General features: G+C 49.6%; 1 long non-coding RNA gene across 1 annotated transcript; it reads left to right on the top strand.

The window, feature by feature from the left end:
* Nucleotides 1–5,867: 5,867 nt before the first annotated feature.
* LOC123403452 lies at nucleotides 5,868–6,500 on the top strand. The gene is made up of 3 exons (XR_006611475.1): nucleotides 5,868–5,929; nucleotides 6,016–6,092; nucleotides 6,467–6,500. It is a non-coding gene; the product is annotated as an uncharacterized LOC123403452 (long non-coding RNA).
* Nucleotides 6,501–13,433: the final 6,933 nt, after the last annotated feature.

Here is a 13,433-nt window from a genome sequence, read left to right on the forward strand (position 1 = left end):
GAAAAATGTTGCATCCATTGATCGGAGAAGCGCGCGGATGGCAAAAATGTTGAAGGACCCGCGCGCGCCAGGGGCGACCGGCGCGTCGGTTCAGCCGGCGCACGGGTGGAAAACGATTCCCTAACATTTAGTACATTGCTAATCTCCACTACATGAAAATCGTATAAAGCCGATTATTGATTGAAAATACTCGATGAAGGCAAATTTGACCTCAGCTTAGCATAAGCCGATTGTTGGAACTGTGAACATAGCCCCGTTCCCCACCCTCCTGCGACTAGGGTTCCGCCCTCCCCTCCCGCCAGCCGCCAGTCCGCCTCCCCCGCCCCCATCCTCCCCCCTCCCGGATCCGCCCCCGCGTCACCTCTCCGGGAGGTGGCCAGGGCGGCGCTCGAGTTCCTTCCGGCGGGCGTCCTCCTCCCCCGTCTCCCACCCATCAACGCCGGCGGACACCCCCGGCGCAGGCCCAGGTGGTGCCAGCGGCGGCGGGCCCTCCTTTCCCTGCGCGCGCTTTCCCCTTCGTCCCCCTTCCGGATCCGCCCTCGTGTCGACTCCCCGGGAGGTGGCCAGGGTGGCGCTCGAGTTCCTCCCCTTGCCTTGTTCACTGCTTCAAATTCAACTGAAAGCCTGCCAGCATGTGATTTTTGTCCTTGCCAAGTCCTGCATTAACCACATCAAATTCTTATTATGCGATAGGAAAATTCCGCAATGTCATGCGACAAACCGTCAACCTTTCCACCAATTGTATGCTTTGTCGTTGGACATCATCACGGTTGGTCGTGCACCAATGACGTTCAGCCTACCTGGTTAACTGACTTCTTCCCATATCCAGTAGGGTAACACAAACATACCGTTGCATCAACTTCTTATTTTGTGCATTGTGCATGAATCGATGTGGCGTATTTGTAAGACCATTCCGTGAGGGAGACATTCATCCTGTTTTTTTAAGGATCTATGGGGGTGTTTGTTTACAAAGATTTTTTGTTGTAGGAACTATAAAAAGTTTCTTTTAGTCCCATCTAAACCAAACATGAGGGACTTTTAGAGACTAAAACGGGGTTTTGGGACTAAAGAAAGAAGTCCCTAAGGGAGAGCCTTTTTTGAAACTTTTTGGGACTTTTTCCAACAGTACCCCTACTTCTAGCATGTCATTTAATAACCTATAGTCCATTAGTAAGGGTAACATGGTCTGTTAGCATTTCATTTAATAAACTCTAGTCCATGTTTAGTCCCTAGAACCGAACGAGTAGGGACTAGGGACTTTTTAGTTGGGACTAAAAAAAAGTCCCTCCATCCATATATATAGGGCCTAATACGTTTTTCAAGGTTTCTTTTGACCATGGGTTAGGGCAATAATATATGACATGCGTGTTGCACAAAGCATACTATTAGATTTATATGTTAAAGGAGTTTCCAATGATATAATTTTTAGACCGTACATCTCATGTATTGTTTATCTTGTCAATGGTGAAAGGCATGCTTGAAAATCGTATTAGGCCCTATACATATGGCTGGAGGGAGTAGGACTTTTTAAACAAACATGGCCTATGTACCTCACACCATGTTAAGTTAGTTTCCAACCATGAGACCCCATTAATTTGTGTGCATCTCTTCCAAGAATTGTAAAGTATTCAGATGGTTGTCATTATTAGTCTTGCCTATAATATAAACAACGGAACACAAAATAATCATAATATATTCATGCATCCGCTGATCACCAACTAATAACCGGGTTTAAAAATGATTTTTGATCACAAAGATAATCAAAGACATTGGAAATAAAAATATCAAGAGGATAGGAAGTCTCGTGTGCTCTCCTTTGTTCCTTCGTGTAGGTTATGCTTCCGTTGTCGTACCTTTGCACTTCCATCTGCATGGTTTGCTTCCAATGGGCCTTGTTGTGACCTAGTCCATGTAATATCAGCAATTATGAAAATCCAATGAGAAATCACAATAAGTAGGAAAGAGAAATTGGATGAGATGGCATGGGTCGAAAAGAGACATGGGAATCAATGGATGCATGCATGTCAACTTGTGGCAACCACTAGTATACACCAGGAATCTTGAGATGGCAAGAACTTCTAAGCAATGTGATCAGATGGATGGAAGGCACAACTTTCATGTGTTGTGTGGCGGGTGTGTACAGCGATCCTACAGAAGTGGAAGAACACATAGCTATTTTACCTTGTTAAAACAATTGCAGCTATAATGGCTGAGTATTGTGTTGTTGTATGTTGTATTGATCTAACCCTTGTAGGGGTATATATAGGAGTACATGAGGGATAGAGGCTTGGAGTACAAGACAAGTTACATGTGGTTTAAACTAATTTTATCTCTATCTCCTTATCTCTACCTTAAACCCAATTATACTTCTAACATTCCCCCTCAGTCGTAGCGGGAGTGAAGCGGATGCTTGCGATTGAATTTGAAGTCTTGCGCCTTTGTCATCTTCTCCACCACGCCATCATCAACTGCGTCTCTGATGGGTCAGCACCTAGGGCGGTGACTGCGTCCCCTTCTGGTGCCTTCCTGGTCTCTCCTCTATTGCCTCTCGCAGTCACAGCGGGAGTGGCGTGGACGCTAGTGACGACGCGAACGTTGTTGACTGGAGTTGTTGCCGATGAGTTGATGTAGACGTAGTCATTAATGTCAATGTCGAAGTAGCTGATCATGATGATGTAGCCGTGGTCGAGGTAGTCAAGGTTGATGTGGGATCATCGTGGATGATGAAGCCGCACAAAGCTGGAGGCGCAAAAAAATGCGCTATAACGGAGCTGCAGACGTGGATGCACCTTACGGATGTCAGAGGGTGCCGTCGGCGATGAGTCCATCGGTTTTGCCAAGACAGAAGGAAGCCCATCGAGCACACATCGGTTTTGCCAGAACCGTGTGGCCACGTAGGGTCGTCACTGTAGTGATGTCATGTCGATGCAGTCGTGCCGTCGTGGATGACGCTGTCGATGCCATCGTCGGAGTCACGCCTTGCAGAAAAATCTGTCTGAGGACGATAGGTGTCCATCTTGTGGACGAGGGGTGGCGGCGTGTTGATGAAGATGTTGGTGAAGACCATGTTGATGAAGACCTTGGCGATGAAGCGTCGGCGGTGGCGTCGCAGCAGCGTGTCAACGATAATGTGTCGCTTGAAGGCATCCCTTGTGGCGACCAAGTGTCGATGTCGTGTCGCGCCGGGGAAATCGATGAAGAATTGCATCACTTTCCACACCGGCCTGGCGTGTGAATGATGCGTATCGATATCGCTTTTTGAAGATAAAGACGCGATGTAGTCGTACAGCTGGGTGTAGTGGCGGGTGTCTGTGTGCTTCCGATCGCTGGCTCATACCCGTGATGCTCTAATTTTCTCGGCGATGGCTCGGTTGGCGGTGCAGAGTCGATGTAGCTCGATCGATATGAAGAAGGTGATGCAGACATGTACGTGAAGACCTGCTGCGACCTGCGTGAGCATGCATCATACATGGACGCACACGTCCTGCTAGTGCTAATGCATGCTCACGCAGCTTGCACACGTCCTGCTAGTGCTAATGCATGCTCAGGCAGCTTGCACACATCTGATGGACATGTGCGGGAGTTGGATCCTGGCACTGCTCGATCGTGCTTGCGTTGAAGTAGTCGAAATGCACCCGACGAATGTGGCGTCGTTGTTCTCTGCATACGCCCAGAGCCCCAGAGTTGTTAGCCGTCAAGTCGGATCAATTGGATCGGGGTTGCCGCCGAGTTCGTCCTTGCCGTCTCATCCATGAAGTCTGTGTCAGGTCGTCCGGTCAAGCTGGAGTAGGTAACTCCGTGAATGCCGTCGCGGTAAGGAAGCCAGGTAGATCGGCCCAAGCCGATCCAATCGGCGCTGGTGATGCTCGGGAGTCGGCATGTGCAAAGCTAGCTAGCCTGAGGCTTGATCAATCAATGGTCAAACTACCAACTAGCTCACGATGCGTGCATGCCGCGGCTGGCGCAGCCTGCCGGATCGAAGGTGTCGTGTGCTTGGAGTCGAGGGAGCCGCCCGAAGCCACGAGACGTGAAGCTCGATGCCGCAGCAGGTGATCGCCGCCGCGCACCTCCATAGGTGTTGTAGGATTGGCTGCGGTCGGAAACATCAATTTTTGCTGGAATTTGAGGGTAGCAGGATTTATTTGGTGGCTCGAAGAACTAATCTACTGGAATTTTAAAAATTGGATCTAAACTAGTCTAAAGAACCGATCCGATCTTTGATCGAGACCGGATGCCGTGCCCCCAAGGAGAGGAGATTGATCTCCCCGGGGGCGGTGCGCGATGCGGTAGTGATGGAAGTCCTAGGATCGGCGTCGTGAGACTAACCGCTCTAATACCATGTGGAAATTGTATAATGGCTGAGTATTGTGTTGTTGTATGTTGTATTGATCTAACCCTTGTAGGGGTATATATAGGAGTACATGAGGGGTAGAGGCTTGGAGTACAAGACAAGTTACATGTGGTTTAAACTAATTCTATCTCTATCTCCTTATATCTAACTTAAACCTAATTATACTTTTAACAATTATTAGTCTTGCCTATAATATAGACAACGGAACATAAATAAAACTAGCAAAAGAGCCCGTGCGTTGCAACGGGGAAAAAACACGCTCTTAACCCAATAACCATGATTCAAGACCACATCCACTAATTTAGACTGCATAAATTTATACGTGGACGCCCGTGGGCAAAGGAAATATATTTGTGGGACATTTCAGTCTGAATATCCCACGAGCAGCCAGCATAATTACATACGAAGAAATAACAGAGGTAGGAGCTAGCGTGAACCAAGTGCTCAAAGTAGTGTTTTACCCCGACCTCCTTCCTCGTGCTCTCCGTCTATCTCTCCAAAGCTTGCTCTTTTTCTCTTCCTGTGTTGGTCCCTCGCCTGTCCCTCTCCGTCCTCCTTCCTAGTTTACACGAGGGGCATACATGTAAAATTACTGGTACGACTTCCCACATATAAAACAAACTGTTTTTTGTGAGATGGATGAGAGGGTAGGGGACAAACAGATGGGGTCCCCAAACTGTACTCCCAAATTTTCCATTAGTGGTATGTTAAATATGGTGATCAAGTGCTTGTTTAGCTGATAAACTAATGGTGGAATCATGCCATTTCCATGTCCTTGTCTGTGTTTTTGTTTCTTGGTGGCTTTGTTTATCCCATTTTCTCCAATCAAAAGTGCAAAAAGATTGCAATGCTCAAGCACACCTGCCTCATGGGAACATGAGATCCAAACATTTTTTCCCTCTTTTAGGAGGAGAAATCCATTTAAATACATAAACAGGTACAATTCATGTGCTCTTCTTAATCAGCATGGCTCATGGCAGTGCTAGAGTGATTATTCTTTCTTATGTGACTCATCACCACGTTATCTTTTTTACATTGTTCGGCATGCAGACTTTGCAGCTTTATGATTTGTGAGCGTTAACAATCTCACTTTCGCTAATTATTTCTTTTTGGGGGTGTGAATGAAGGTGGTAGGGCAGCATGCTTGGTTGAATGAGTGTTCAATAAATTCACCTAAAAGGGCCGGTAAAAAGCCTGAATGAAACTTATTGGCGCATGCGGCTTCTATTTTTCATGTACATTGTTTTGTCAAGGAGTCGGGGCTGCAGCCATGCCAGTTGCCAACAACTGATTTTTACAGGCAAATCAAAGGGTGGGGGTGGCTTCTCATTGTCATGGTCTTCATCTTAGTGTTATATCCGGTAGTTTGTCGATTTGGATCCTTGTTATGCCCTGATTTGTGCTTAATCTTTATTTATTCCTTCTCTGTTTTCTTCACCGGCAACCGGCTCCTGAGTGCAAGATCGATTTGGATCCCTCTCCTAGGACGCATTGGGGATAAGGTTTCACGTAGACAATTGAGGATCAAAAAGTTGCATAAGAGCATACACAGATACGCACAACTATGTTTTACACGACGTACAATGGTATTAGCAATGTGGCACCTTCTTGCTGTTGTAAACTTCTGTTCTCATTGTAACAATCAAGTTACATATGTACTGCAGGTCTTGTGGTACCTGATGTTCCTCTGGAAGAGACAGATATTTTGAGAAGCGAGGCTGCCAAGAACAACCTTGAGCTGGTAGGCTCTCTTTGGCATTATCATCTATCATGTATCCTACCTTTGTAACTGTTTCTTTTTTCTATTTTTTGTGTCTAAATCAAATAGGGTTGAATATTCTCATTAACTCCCTATCTTTGAAGAAAGACCCTGTTTGATATTTCTTATTAATCACTGACGCAAAATGATGAGTTATATTTATTAGCTCATTGTTTTGCTGTAATTTTAAACCTCATAATACTTAGCATCAGGCGCTGATTAACCTGGAATTTTGAAGATGCCTCTTTTGTTTGTTCAGCTGTTTACATCAATTTTGTTATGTCTTACAAGTTATTTCAATATTGAAGATGCCTCTTTTGTTAATATTGAAGATGCCTCTTTTGTTATGCCTGCAGGTGTTACTAACAACACCAACTACACCAACAGAAAGAATGGAGAGAACTACAAAGGCTTCATAAGGATTTGTTTATCTTGTAAGTGTCCAGAACTGTAAATTATTGGTGTTCCCTTAAACTCTGTTCTGATATAACACATTCTCTCCTTCGCTAATCAGAAAGTTCTCATAATGGCCAACATAGTGTATTTCAGAACTTAACAAGAGTACAGTATAGTAGTTTGTCATTTTAAATATTGTTGAGAGAATTTATCATCTGACGTTGACTTCATAAACTTACAGAAAGGCACATGCTTCTGTCCTGTCATGCTTTTTCTCTTCAACAGAGGCTGGCTGGGCATTTGTGCTGACATGTATCATGGTGCTAGCTGTGCTAATTGCTAAACTGAAAAATATTATGGAATATACACTACTGTTTACCAAGACTGAGATGCCTTGGTTATAGCACGGGGATAGCATCACACGCTCCATCACTGCCGCTCGAAGGCTGGACCGTGCAGGAGGGCGCCTGCAGGTTCCCCGACGCGGTGTGCCGGGGCGGGCGGCTCACGTCGCTCTCGCTCGCCGCTGTCAAGCTCAATGCCGACTTCCGTGCCGTCGCCAACACCTTGCTGCAGCTCAGCTCCGTTGAGCGGCTCAGCCTCCACGGGGCCAACGTCAGCGGCGCGCTCGCGGCCGCCAGGTGCGACGGCACGGTCGAGGAGCTCGACATCTCCGGGAATGCCGCGCTGCGCGGCTCCCTCGCTGATGTGGCCGCGCTCGCCGGCTCCTGCGGCACGCTCAGCTCAGGACGCTGAATCTTTCCGGTGATGAACCTTATCTTATGAGAAGGATCTCCGATGGAATACGCCAAAACGCGAGGTTCTTTTTGGAAGAAGGAAACGTTTTCCTGGTTACTCACTTAAAGAGGGAGTGCGGGTTAATTACATGAAAAGACAGGGGCTCTTTTGCAAAAACGCCGACAGCGTACGACTCGACGCTTTATTATTAGGGAGAGATAATCAGAGTACATTCATGCATCCGCTGACCACCAACTAATAACAGGGTTTAAAAATGTTTTTTGATACAAAGATAATCAAAGACATTGGAAATAAAAATATCAAGAGGATAGGAAGTCTTGTGTGCTCCCCTTTGTTCCTTCGTGTAGGTAATGTTTTCCGTTGTCGTACCTTTGCACTTCCATCTGCATGATTTGCTTCCAATGGGCCTTGTTGTGACCTAGCTATTTTACCTTGTAAAAAAAATTGCCACTAGTACAAAAATGGCCTTTTGTCCCGGTTCATAAGGGCCTTCTATCCAGGTTTTGGAACCGGGACAAAAAGGTCGTTACTAATGCCCTTTATTTTTAGTCCCCGTTCTTACACGAACCGGGGCAGGTGAGCCTCCATGTGGCCGCTGCGGCCAGGCCAGGCAGGGGGCCTTTAGTCCCGGTTGATGACACCAACCGGGACCAAAAGGCATCCACGCGTCAGCACCTTGCTGGAGCTGAGGTTTTTTTAAAGGGGCTGGTTTAGGGGTTAATTTAGGTTGTTATTAGCTAGCTAATAGAGAAAAGTGTCCTCTCTTATATATCTTCGTGCTTGGTCATCTGTCGTGCTTTCTCGAACATATTTACAAAATGTAGACACGAGTTACATGCACATATATGCATCTTTTTACACTATATCTGTCGTGGGTATAAGCCTGACAGTAGATGTGTAGAGTACGAATGAGATGGGCAGAGTCCTAGCTACGGCGAGGTTGTATGAGTTCAGGCCCCTCTGCGGTGGAGGTAACAGCCCTACGTCTCAGTGCTCTCGGAGTTTGTTACCGAGTGTGATTTGGATTACAAAGATTTGCTAACCCCTTTACCATTGGGGAGGGCGGCTTATATAGAGTGCGCTGGCCCCCACAACGGTTCTGACTCAGGGGTGGAGTAGTGGCGATTGAATGCGGACGTTACAGGTAACGTATGCTCTAAATGCTAATAGATGCACCCGGAAACGTACGACAGTTTCCCTCCGGGGAGGTTACGACGAACCGAGTGTATCCAGTCGGTGAGCCTGGTGTCTTCCGAATGCTAGTTACCGACTGGATGATTCAGGGCCTGTTACCGACTGGATGACGGGGATACCTTGATTCAGTCGGGGCAGACTTAGGGTCCTGTCCTTTGTGTGGGGTAGTCCTTGGATAGGACGTGTACGGCAGGCCTATGACCCTACCCTAGGACTATGACCCCATCATTAGTCCCCGAATGGATTGGGGTTGAAACGTAGAAGCGGTGCTTGAGGTTCAGATCCGACTGAACTAGGTTTGGCTTGGGCGTTGCTTGCCTCTATCCATTTTATGTCTCTCGACCAACGCTTCGAGTGGAAGTTCTTGCGAAACAGACAGTCGGAAACCGAGTGCTTCGACGGGATCTTTTGACGCGACCGGTCAACTGATAGCGGCGGATTTTCCGGGATCCCAAATTTCGGGTTCCGCGCGCTCAGCGGGGGCGACGTCAGCGCGCTCGAGTAGCGCCTGACTCCTCGATCCTCGCGCCTTTAACTCCTCCACCTATATCGTCGCGGTTGGTTGGGTGGATAAGATTTCGGGCCCGCTCGCCAGCGACCCAGTCGGTGTTCTATTTAACTCTAGGCGACGAGACCTTTCGGTTACAATCGCCGAATCCTTCGCTCTTGCTTGCTCCGTCTTCCTCGCCACCTCCTGCGCCTGTACGCCCTTCCCTTCGCCTCTTTCTCGAGAGCTCGCCTTCGCCGCCATGACCAAAGGTCAGACCAGCAAGATGGAGGCAAGGAAGAAGAAGAACAAGGCGGCGGCTGCTCAGCGGCGGCAGCGGCCGTTGCCGGCGGGGTGGATCCAGGGAGACTTTCTCCCCTCCACGGCGACGGAGGGGGACCTGCTGGAGCTGGTAGAGCACGGCCAGCTCGTGCATAAGTCTTGGAGGCTGCTGACGGACGACGAGGTCGAGCCGGCGCCACGGGAGGGGGAGCGCGTCTTGCTCCTCAGCCATGTTCACAGAGGTTTTTCTCTCCCCCCGCATCCCTTCTTCAAAGGCGTCATGAATCATTTTGGTGCTCAACTCCATCACTTCCCTCCGAATGCCATTGCCCACCTTTCTGCCTTCATTCTTCTGTGCGAATGCTTTATCGGTTGCCCCCCCCATTGGGGTTTATTCAAACATATCTTCTCCGCCCGCTCTCAAACCATCAAACGTCTTAGTCAGTCGGATGACAAGACGCATCTCCTCCAGCTCTGCGGGGGTTTAGGGTTTCAGAAAAAGAGTCGGAGTAGCTACCCTGCTCTCCAGTTGAGCGAGTCGGTTAAGAACTGGCAGTCGACGTGGTTCTACTGCCAGGACATAGCCTGTCCGAACGCGTCGACTGGGCTGCCTCCATTTAGTCTAGACCGCCCTGCTCCACCCAAACAACTCGCCCTCTCGAAAGCCGAGAAGAACGACATCCAGCCTTTGGTCGAGGCACTCGTGGATGTTGTCAGGAGGGGGGTCACCGGTATTGACCTATTGGAAGTCTTCATCGGTCGGCGAATCCAGCCTCTGCAGGCTCGCCACCACGCTATGTGGCACTACACAGGGCCCGAGGATTCCACTCGGACCAACGTGGAGGGCATTCTCGAGGAGAAGGTGACCTCATGGGTGCTCCAAATCACGGGTCCCTGTGAGAACCCCAAAGGAGCCCGCCGAGTCCTGCCTTACAGCGCGGACAACCCTCCACCGAATCAGGTGAGCAGCATTAGCCGAGTGCATTGAACTGTCTTGATTTCAGTCGTTTATTTATATCTTCGTGTGATGCTTAATGTTTCCGACTGAACCTCATGCAGGAGTGGACCAACTGGTCTTCCCCCGTCTCGAACGGGAATCCGGAGGAGGAGGGGGAAGAAGGCAGCCAGGAGGGGAGCGTGGAGAGCGCCGAATACGTCTCCGACAGCGGGGAGTCGGAGGAGGAAAACAGCGAGGAAGAGGAAGAGGACGAAGAGTCGGATTCTCCACCTCCGCGGCCAGAGCATCGGAGTAAGCGTCGGCATGAGCCTGCCGTCCCTTCAGCCCCTCCTACGTCGTCGAGTGCTCCGCCTGCTGCTCCGGCGGTACCGAGTGTTAGAGGCACCAAGAGAGCCAGGGAGGCAGCCACTGAACTTGCGGGTCAGTCCTCCAGGGCGCCCAAGCCAAGTGGGCCCAAACCTAAGAAGGCTCTGCCGCGGATGAGGATGGCCGTCCCCGTCACCTCTACGTAAGTGAATCTAGCTTTCGGCTCTTTCTATTGACCGAGTGAACTCCTGTTTTACAAGTCGAATGGACTTCACTCGACAGGGTTGCCACTTCTGCGACCTCGCCGGCCCGCCAAGGGGACGACCCCATGGACACGGACGACGTCGTTTCGTCTCAACCAGGTATGCTGTGGGAGAGTCGGGTATTTTATTTCTGTAGACTGCGCCATCCTTTTCTTTTTCTGAGGCGTTATGTTATTTGGCTTGTCAGGGGCGATCGGCCTGAACGAGGGTGACCAGGGGAGAGCTGACCCCGTCGTGGAGTCTGCCCAAGAGCCTGTCCTGGAGCCTGTCCTTGAGGCCGCTCTTCCTGCTGCCGCCCCTGCCGCCAACGCTCCCCCGACCGAAATGCCTCCCCCGACTGAAGTGCCTCCACCGACTGAACCGGTGCCGGTGGGTGAAGAACTTACTGGGGTGAACCTTGGGATGCCCCATGAACTTTCCACGATTCCCGGTTCGTCGAATGCTGAATTCAGCATTCGGCGTGTCCCAGAGGAGCAGGTGGAGGCGGCCAAGGGGGCCATGATCCAGGTGGAGCTGATGGCCGGAGAAGCCAAGAGGGCTTATGACTCCGTTGCGGCCTTGTATCGGCAGAGCTTGGAGCTGCGCGATGACATCCGAGTAAGTAGCCTAGTAAGTACTTACTTTTCTTCTGTAACCCACTGGGTGGTATTGTTGTTGCAATGGGTTCACTCCAAGTGAACCCAGTGGGTGTAGTCCCCGAGACTTCTGTCGAGTGCTTGCACCGACAGTTGTCTTTATATATTTGGTCTTTATTTTGGTTGTGTCCGTAGACAATATTTCCGAGTGCGAGTACTTATTGCAGTCGGAGCGCTCTTGCGTTAAGAGTCGCCGAGAGTAAGTTGCACGTAGGTGTAGTAGAATTAGCCTTTGAGGCGCAGGAAAACATGCATCCCAACAGGGCGGACCTGCGTGAGGTGCATGCCAGTGGGGTCACTCTCAGTGAACCCACTGGGTGTAGTCCCCGAGACCGCTGTCGACTGCTTGCATCGGCAGGGGTCTTAAGAACTTAGCCTGTGAACTGATATACTTGCTGATTACCCTTTGCTTCTTGATGCAGAAAACTTGTGAAATGGGAACTGCTTATGAAGCCTTGAGAGCGGAGAGGAACCAGTACGTTGGTGAACTAGAAGCTGCAATGCTCGCCATGGCCGGCATGAAGAGTGCGCTGGAAGTACGAGAGAAGTCCTTGGAGGAGGCGCTGGAGGCAAACAGGGTGCTGGTGGCGGAGGTGGAAAGGCTGAAGAAACAGAGGACCGAACTGCACAATCAAATGGCTGTTCGGAACAAACGATGGACAGCTCAGGAGAAGTATGTCAACGACTGGGCTGTTCAGATGATGTCTCGTCTGGAAGGTAAGTCTTATGCTTTGTCGAGTGGTTGTACCGTGTGACCAACACTCGGTTTTGATTGTCTATTTGCTCGTTTGGTCCAGATTTTTGTACTGATGCCGAAGCTGAAGCAGCGGCTGTGGAGCGGTCCATGAAGGACAATGTGCCACTCAGCGAAGGCGCCAACCGGGATCTGCTCCGTGCGCATATCCGCGTAGGCAAAGTGGGTCCTTTCATCAGCCGATTGAGAGAAGTCTTCGGCCGCATTGAGAAAGAGCTTTGGCCGGAAGACGAGTCGCGGCAGGAGATGGGGAGTCTGTTGGCGCGACTGGATGAGATTCCGGCTTCGAGTGCAATCTTGGAAGAAATCGGCTGCACGTTGCGGTGCTGACGCTGCGCTGTCTTTGGTCCGAGTCCATTGTAAGGAGGTGCGGGAAGATAAGCTGAAAGCATTGAAGGTCGCCAACACGAAGAAGCTTCAATTCGAAGACTTCATGGAGACGTTCCTTGAGACTGCTACCCGCATCGCAGATGGAATCGACTTGGACACTTTTGTGGAGCCCTCCAGTCCTGACGCCGGGCCAGCTGACGCATGATCGAACTTTATCCTCGGTATGCCGAGTGTTTACCTGTAATATACTCTGGCCACTTCTGTTGGCGGTCGTACTTTTAAATCGGTGTGGGTAAGCTTGATCCTCACCGAGTCAGCTATCATTTTTGAACTTATGTTGTCAGAATGAAAACATTTATTCTTTTGTTTGAATGCTGTTTCGAGTGCAAGACTTAGTGCATACTCGGAGAAGATTAAGACTTAGGTTATTCTTGGTCACGTCTAAGTCCCCGAGTGCAACGTATAGTGCACACTTGGAGGAGGTTAAGACTTAGGTGATACATAATCGCAGCTAAGTCTCCAAGTGTGACGTATAGTGCACACTCGGAGGAAGTTAATACTTAGGCGATTCAGGATCGCAGCTAAGTCCCCGAGTGTGACGTATAGTGCACACTCGGAGGAAGTTAATACTTCGGCGATTCAGGATCGCAGCTAAGTCCCCGAGTGTGACGTATAGTGCACACTCGGAGGAAGTTAATACTTAGGCGATTCAGGATCGCAGCTAAGTCCCCGAGTGTGACGTATAGTGCACACTCGGAGAAGGTTAATACTTAGGCGATTCAGGATCGCAGCTAAGTCCCGGAGTGTGACGTATAGTGCACACTCGGAGGAAGTTCATACTTAGACGATTCAGGATCGCAGCTAAGTCCCCGAGTGTGACGTATAGTGCACACTCGGAGGAAGTTAATATTTAGACGATTCAGGATCGCAGCTAAGTCTCCAAGTGTCACGTATAGTGC

The sequence above is a fragment of the Hordeum vulgare genome, chromosome 1H, assembly GCF_904849725.1.
Source record: "Hordeum vulgare subsp. vulgare chromosome 1H, MorexV3_pseudomolecules_assembly, whole genome shotgun sequence".
NCBI lineage: Eukaryota > Viridiplantae > Streptophyta > Magnoliopsida > Poales > Poaceae > Hordeum > Hordeum vulgare.